The sequence below is a fragment of the Bison bison genome, unplaced genomic scaffold (genome assembly GCF_000754665.1).
Source record: "Bison bison bison isolate TAMUID 2011002044 unplaced genomic scaffold, Bison_UMD1.0 scf7180017864218, whole genome shotgun sequence".
NCBI classification, from domain to species: Eukaryota; Metazoa; Chordata; class Mammalia; order Artiodactyla; family Bovidae; genus Bison; species Bison bison.
In genome coordinates this window covers 1,620,413-1,628,462 of record NW_011494790.1, presented here as the reverse complement: position 1 = coordinate 1,628,462, position 8,050 = coordinate 1,620,413, and positions in this window count along the sequence as shown.

Genomic DNA, 8,050 nt, shown 5'->3' with positions numbered 1-8,050 from the left:
ATACAGATTTCTCAAGAGGCAGGTCAGGTGGTCTGGTATTCCCATCTCTCTCAGAATTTTCCACAGTTGATTGTGATCCACACAGTCAAAGGCTTTGGCATAGTCAATAAAGCAGAACTAGATGTTTTTCTGGAATTCTCTTGCTTTTTCCATGATCCAGCAGACGTTGGCAATTTGATCTCTGGTTCCTCTGCCTTTTCTAAAACCAGCTTGAACATCAGGAAGTTCACGGTTCACGTATTGCTGAAGCCTGGCTTGGAGAATTTTGAGCATTATTTTACTAGCCTGTGAGATGAGTGCAATTGTGTGGTAGTTTGAGCATTCTTTGGTATTGCCTTTGGGATTGGAATGAAAACTGACCTTTTCCAGTCCTGTGGCCACTGCTGAGTTTTCCAAATTTACTGGCAGATTGAGTGCAGCACTTTGATGGCATCATCTTTCAGGATTTGAAATAGCTCAACTGGAATTCCATCACCCCCATTAGCTTTGTTCGTAGTGATGCTTTCTAAGGCCCACTTGACTTCACATTCCAGGATGTCTGGCTCGAGGTCAGTGATCACATCATAGTGATTATCTGGGTCATGAAGATCTTTTTTTACAGTTCTTCTGTGTATTCTTGCCACCTCTTCTTTGTATCTTCTACTTCTGTTAGGTCCATACCATTTCTGTCCTTTATCGAGCCCATCTTTACATTAAATGTTCCCTTGGTATCTCTAATTTTCTTGAAGAGATCTCTAGTCTTTGCCATTCTGTTGTTTTCCTCTATTTCTTTGCACTGATTGCTGAGGAAGGCTTTCTTATTTATTCTTGCTATTCTTTAGAACTCTGCATCCAGATGCTTATATCTTTCCTTTTCTCCTTTGCTTTTTGCTTTTCTTTTCTTTTCACAGCTATTTTTAAGCCCCCCCCAGACAACCATTTTGCTTTTTTGCATTTCTTTTCCATGGGGATGGTCTTGATCCCTGTCTCCTATACAATGTCACGAACCTCAGTCCATAGTTCATCAGGCACTCTATCAGATCTAGGCCCTTAAATCTATTTCTCACTTCCACTGTATAATCATAAGGGATTTGATTTAGGTCATACCTGAATGGTCTAGTGGTTTTCCCTACTTTCTTCTATTTAAGTCTGAATTTGGTAATAAGGAGTTCATGATCTGAGCCACAGTCAGCTCCCGATCTTGTTTTTGTTGACTATATAGAGCTTCTCCATCTTTGACTGCAAAGAACATAATCAATCTGATTTCGCTGTTGACCATATGGTGATGTCCATGTGTAGAGTCTTCTCTTGTGTTGTTGGAAGAGGGTGTTTGCTATGATCAGTGCATTTTCTTGGCAAAACTCTATTAGTCTTTGCCCTGCTTCATTCCGTATTCCAAGGCCAAATTTGCCTGTTACTATATAACACATTACTATACATAAAAAGACAGTGAGGACCTACTAGCACGGGGAACACTACTCAACACTCTGTTACGGCTATATGGCAAAAGAATCCAAAAAACAGTGCATATGTGTATATGTATAACTGATTCACTTTGCTATACACCCAATACAACATTGTCAGTCAACTATACTTCAATAAAATTTTTTTAAAAAGGCTGCCATAGTGTTTTCTGTTCAGTGAGGTGGAGATCCCAGGATGGCCTGCCCGGGCCTGCATTACCAGAGCCACAACATAGGCTCTGGGCCAGTGAGCTGGGTTTAGTGGGACCTCAGGAGACTATTTCTAGAGCAGGAAAAGCGTGGAGAGAGCATGGTTCCCTTGCAGGGAACGTATAGGCAGCTGAGCCCTCAAGGGCTACAATGGTGAGTTTTCTCCAGACACCGCCTTGGTTGGACCAATCTCCCAGTTAATTCTGCTCTTCATGGTGGAAGCTGAGGGTACAGTGCTGGTCTTAGCCCCGTCCTAAAAGGCAGCCCAGAGCATCTGCCCTCATGTCCTCGTGAGGTTCCTTGAAGCCATTTGTGGCTGTCCAGCAGCTTCACCACTGCCTCCTAAATGGCTGCCCTTCTGCCCAGGTTTGCTCAGCTCCCCATTCTCGATTTTGGCTCCTATCTAGAGCCCTCATCCAGCTGTTTGCACTTGGAGCTCCTGACTCTGAGTCTCTCTCCAGACATTCTGCGCTGGGTATGCTGGGAAGCCAGGCTAGTTTTGTTTCTTGGAATGCAACTCTGTGCTCCAGGTCATGGGAACATGGCCAGGCTGCCCTAAGTACAACTGCCAAAACTTCTCTTTATGCTTCTGTCTATGGAGGAAGGGGTGCAGAGGAGAAAACGTTCCAAAAACTCTTGTCTGTCTTCTGATAATTTACTAAGTGGTAAGTCTTTCTTGCTAAAGAGAAAACAGCCAAGGGTTTTTAATGCCAAGGTTCCACGCTTGAGGAGCTGTCTAAGAAATACTGCTTCTAAGTGAAATGAAGCTGGATGAATCTCATGAAGTCTAATCAAGTGCATATGATAAAGCCTGAATAGGAATCAGAACAGTTAAGAACTAGTGAGAAAGTATCTCTGCTATTCTTTGATGCTTATTCCTTTATGGATCTTTTAAGACTGCAGCACTTAGTAACACTTACCTAGAATAGCTGCTTTCCTTAGAGAAAAAGACATTAATTGAAAAGTTTACAATTCTGTTGTGAATCTCATATATTTAAGTGTATCTCTAAGGATTTATTCCAGTGATTATAGCTCTCTGCATTAGAAATACTTAGAAAATATACTAAAAACACAAATATTGAAACACCATGCTCCTAAACGCTAGACCAAGGGACTTGTTCTGTCAGCATATATGATGTTTGAGAACCACCAGTCTAGTAGTGCCTCTTCAATTTTAAAGTGCATATGAATCATCTGGTGATGTTGTTAAAAAACACAGATTCTGACTCAGTCGGCCTGGGGCGCGGTCTAAGATTCAGTGATCCTAACAAGGTCCCAGGCTGAGGCTGATGCTGCTGGTCCACACGTCACGCTCTGACGAGAAGGCGTGGACCACGGAGCCACGTGCAGCCATTCACCCAAGGGCTCGCTGTTGCTGTTTACTTGCTAAGTCGTGTCCAACTCTCTGTGACCTCATGGACTGTGGCCCAGCAGGATCCTCTGTCCATGAGATTTCCCAGGCAAGAATACTGGAGTGGGTTGCTATTTCCTCCCGCAGGGGATCTTCCCAACCCATGGATCAAACCCGTATCTCTTGCAAGTTTCCTGCGTTGCAGGCAGATTCTTTACCACTGAGCCAACCAAGAAAGCCCCACCTGATGGCAGCTAGGCCAAAAACGGAGGCTAAGTACCTGAGAGAAAATAGTTTGACTCCTCAGGACGGACTCCTGACACTAAGTTACGAAATGATTAATGATGGATTTTCCATATATCATCCCAGTAAGTCTGCGCATATACTACACAAGATCAATATTATGATATATATTTTTTTTTCTTTTTTTTTTGGGAGGGGGAGGGATGAGAAACCCAAGACTCAGAAAGTCATACAGCTGGTCAGTGGTGCATGTATTGTTTCTCTACTACTATTTTAAATTACCACAAACTTAGAGGCTTACAACACAAGTTTATTATCTTTTGGCTCTAGAGGTCGGGAGCCCCCAAATCAAAGCATTGGCAGGGCTGTAGTCCTTCCAGGGGTGTGAGGACAGAATCTATTTTCTTTCCTTTGCAGCCTCCGGAGGCCACCTGCATTCCTTGGTTCTTGGTCCCTTCCTCCATCCTCAAATCCAACAACTCTCTGACCTTTTCCCTTCCTCTCAAGAAGTGCTGGGAAATCTTCTCTGCTTTTAAGGACTTATGTAATTAGATTGAGCTCCTCTGAATGATACAGGACACTCTCCCACCCCAAACCTGCAGAGTCCTTTTCACTATCCCAGTCTCCAGGGATTAGAGTACAGGTCTCTTTGGGGCCCATTTATTTTGCCTACCATGGGGTTGGGGGCAGGGCCGGTTCAGTAAAGCAGGAGCCCAGAGTCAAATTCAGATCTGATTCCAAGGTCCACGCTTCTTCCCGCACACAACTTAAAACAGCAGCTAAATTGAATGTCCTTGTGGTTGTATTTTCCAGAGGCCAAATCAAGAATGGAGCATAAGTTTAGTGCAGCTATAGGCACCCTGAATTCCATTATCATTTTAAATTGATCTAAATGGTGCCGGAGTGGACTTTGTTTATTGCAATTCATTCTGCATTCTCCTTAGACTCAGCAAAACACAGTCCTGCTGTGCAAGAGCAGCGCCTTGGAATTTGCATGGCCATCTAAGTGTGGTTCCTGGTTGCTATTTAATCTAACTAAAACATAAAATGGAAACCAAGGAACATATTTAAGATTTGACAATAAATTATCTATACTTTGAGCAACGATTTAGAAGCAGGATTAGTAAATGAGCCTGGATTGTTCAATGGCCTTGCAGGGAGCCCATGACTACTGAGGGGGGTTGTCCAGCACCTCACTCAGGCTTCCCGTCACTACAGTAGCAAGGTGCTTCTGCAGAGACTCAGCCCTTAACCCGAGGCAAACCTCCACCCACTCTTCTTTTTAGAGTAGTAGGTACATCCGCAGAACTGGGGTTTTAGGCATAAGACATATTATCACTGGGACAAGGTGAACAGAGAAACAGTTAGTACAGGTTCTCCTAAATCCATCTATTAGGGGTTGAATTGTGTCTCCCCAAAAAGAATTGTTGAGGGCCAATAATTCCCAGCACCTCAGAATATGGCCTTATCTGGAAATGGGGTCACTGCAGATGGAGTTAGTTGAGATAACTGGTGTCCTCAGAAGAGGGAAGAGGCAGGTGGAGAAGGTGCCCATGTGACAAGAGGCGGAGACTGGAGTGCTGCATCTATAAGCCAAGGAAGGTGGAAGAGCCAGCGGATGCCAGAAGGTGCGGGAGGCAGGAGGCATCCTCCCTTACAGGCTGCAGAAGGGAGCAGCCCTCCTGACACCTCAGCTTTGGACTTCTGGCCCCCAGAATTATGCACGAATACAGTTCTGTTATTTTCAGTTGCCCTGTTTGTGGTAGTTTGTTACAGCAGCCCTAGGAAACCTGATACAGCATCTTTTAGGGTGTTGGGACAAATTATATTTCTCACTTTATAGAATGGACACATTTCTGAAAAGGTAAATGAAAATAGATCAAATTAAAACATGACTTAAGCACTGGAGATGTAGTCCCAGAGAATGATTTGACTACAAGAGGTTACTTAAACCACACCTCAGAAATCTTACCAAAACACTCTTCCCTACAATGCTGAATTTTAGCACAATGGGCATTTCCTAGTCCAGTTTCAGAAAATCCTAAAATGATGTAATAGGAACTTCCCTGGTGACCCAGTGGTTAACAATCCACCTCCCATTGCAGGGGACACGGCTTCAATCCCTGGCTGGGAAACTCAACATCCCCCATGCCGCCAGGCAAGTAAGCTGGGGTGCAACTCGAGACTACACGCCGCAACTAACCTGCGTGCTCTAGAGCCGCGATCCACAATGAGAAGCCTGCATGCCATAACGAAGACCTGGTGCCCACCCCCACCAACAGCCCACACGAGGAGTTTAAAACGACGTTACAGAGCGTGGGCACAGCTCAGCCGTGACAGGAACGGCCCAGTGAGAACCCACTCACTTGTAAAGCGCCTACTACGCACCAGGCACTGTGCTGGGGGCTTTTCAGACTTATTTGTCCAGACTCTTAGTTGTCCCTTTCGTAAAACAAACAAACCTTTTCCTTAGGGCTATAACCTTCTACAGAGGGCAGAAGCAGGACTAATATAATTGGAACTCTCGGCCATGGTCCCACACTGACCCTCGTCATCACTGAAACTGCTCCTCCCTCAGTATCTCCGTCTCTCACCTCCTTCAGTATCTCCATCTCTCATCACCTCTGCCTGTCAGGCCTTCCAAGTCACTTATCAACCCCTCCTGCAACCACTGTTCTAAGACCATTAGGACCTACAGTCCACTGAACCTTCCATTGACCCTATCCTTTGCCTGCCCCTACCTTTATTTCCTTTTTAGTCATCTTAGAATTCACTGTCCATCATCTGGCCCTAATTTCTGAATCCTCTTCTGGCAGCAGCATCCGCTGAAACCCAGCTCTGCAGCTACAGCTGAACAGCACAGTGCTGCCACAGAGTCACACAGTGCTGTTTACTACAAATACATGTCACTTTTATAATAAGGAAAAAAATATTTTTAAAAAGCAACTGACCATGTAATTTCCTTGAAAGATTTTTGCACTTATCACAGCTTCAAATTGCTATCTCTAAATCATTTCAGAAATAAAATTGTCAGTCCTTTGCGTTTTCCTTCTCCTAATGTTCATCCGATAGGTTACACAATGGAAGGCCATATGAAGAGGACATTGGATGGTTTCAGCTCCACGTATGAAGGGTTTGGAAGTTGTTACTATTGTTCTTATGGGAAAAAACTGGACAAACTGAAAAACAATGGCTTTTCTTGGACTCGGAGAACTGAGTTTGCAAGGCTGTCTCCCCAAAATGTAGAGAAAAGGTAAATTTAGACTCACAGCCAAGATATGCTTTCTTAGATCATAATTGCCAGAGCCATAAACTGGAAGGATCACATCTGGGGACCACAGTCTTAGGGGAAGACCTTAGTTCCCCAGATCAGCCCTGAGATATCTTTGGAAGGAATGATGCTAAAGCTGAAACTCCAGTACTTTGGCCACCTCACGCGAAGAGTTGACTCATTGGAAAAGACTCTGATGCTGGGAAGGATGGGGGGCAGGAGGAGAAGGGGACGACAGAGGATGAGATGGCTGGATGGCATCACTGACTCGATGGACGTGAGTCTGGGTGAACTCCAGGAGTTGGTGATGGACAGGGAGGCCTGGGGTGCTGCGATTCATGGGGTCGCAAAGACTCGGACACGACTGAACTGAACTGAACTGAACTGAACTGAACTTACTTTGTTGAGTATTACTTACAGCTCTGGCAGGTGGAGGGGAAGGGTCATGCTTGTGAAATATGACCAGAGATTTCTCTATCACAGAAGGCTACTCCCCAGGGAAAAGAATTTACTAGGCCCTTGTCCTACAACCATGAGAGAAGGACATCCCTCTCAACCTACCCGCTTCCAGCTTTCACATCTGACCTCAGAAGGACGAGAGGGCCATCCAAGAGGAAACACGTGATGGTCACAGGCCAGAGACTCAAGCCCACTAAGAGACTTGAGATTTAATCCTAAGACCAGAAACAGTCCTCTCCCACACACTTTGCTACCTACCACACTAACAGGGCTCCAGTGAAACCATGGACAGTCACTGAAAGAGCTACCAGACACAGGGTCTCTCTGAGACAAAGTACTCAGGGAAGCCCAAAGTCAGGAGGGGAAACAAAAACAAGACCCCTACCTGGAACAGTCTGAAATCGCTGGCACCAAGAGCCAACATTAAACGCAGCCTAACTCCTGGCCAGATTAGCATACATGCTCATATTAGAAGACCATTTATCTCAATTCCTGTCACTCAACACAGTGCGTCCAGCGTTCAACCAAAAATTAAAAGGCATGCTAAAGGCAAGCAAAACAGACAGATCAAGATCTATGATCAAGCAAGAAATCAGAGCTCTCAGGCAAGCATCAGAATGAGATTCACATATATTGTATTTTTATCTACCTACCTACCTATTTATTCATGGCTGTGCCATGTAGGATACAGGATCTTAGTTCCCTGACCTGTGATGGAAGCTGGGTCCCTGCCTTGAGAGTGTAGTCTTAACCACTGGCCTGCCAGGGAAGTCTCTTGTATATAATATAGATGTTAGAATTCTCAGGGGATTTAAAACAGCTACCATTATGAGAGTTGTACTGTGAAGAAGGCTGAGCGCCGAAGAATTGATGCTTTTGAAGTGTGATGTTGGGAGAAGACTCTTGAGAGTCCCTTGGACTGCAAGGAGATCCAACCAGTCCATTCTGAAGGAGATCAGCCCTGGGATTTCTTTGGAAGGAATGATGCTAAAGCTGAAACTCCAGTACTTTGGCCACCTCATGCGAAGAGTTGACTCATTGGAAAAGACTCTGATGCTGTGTGGGATCTGGGGC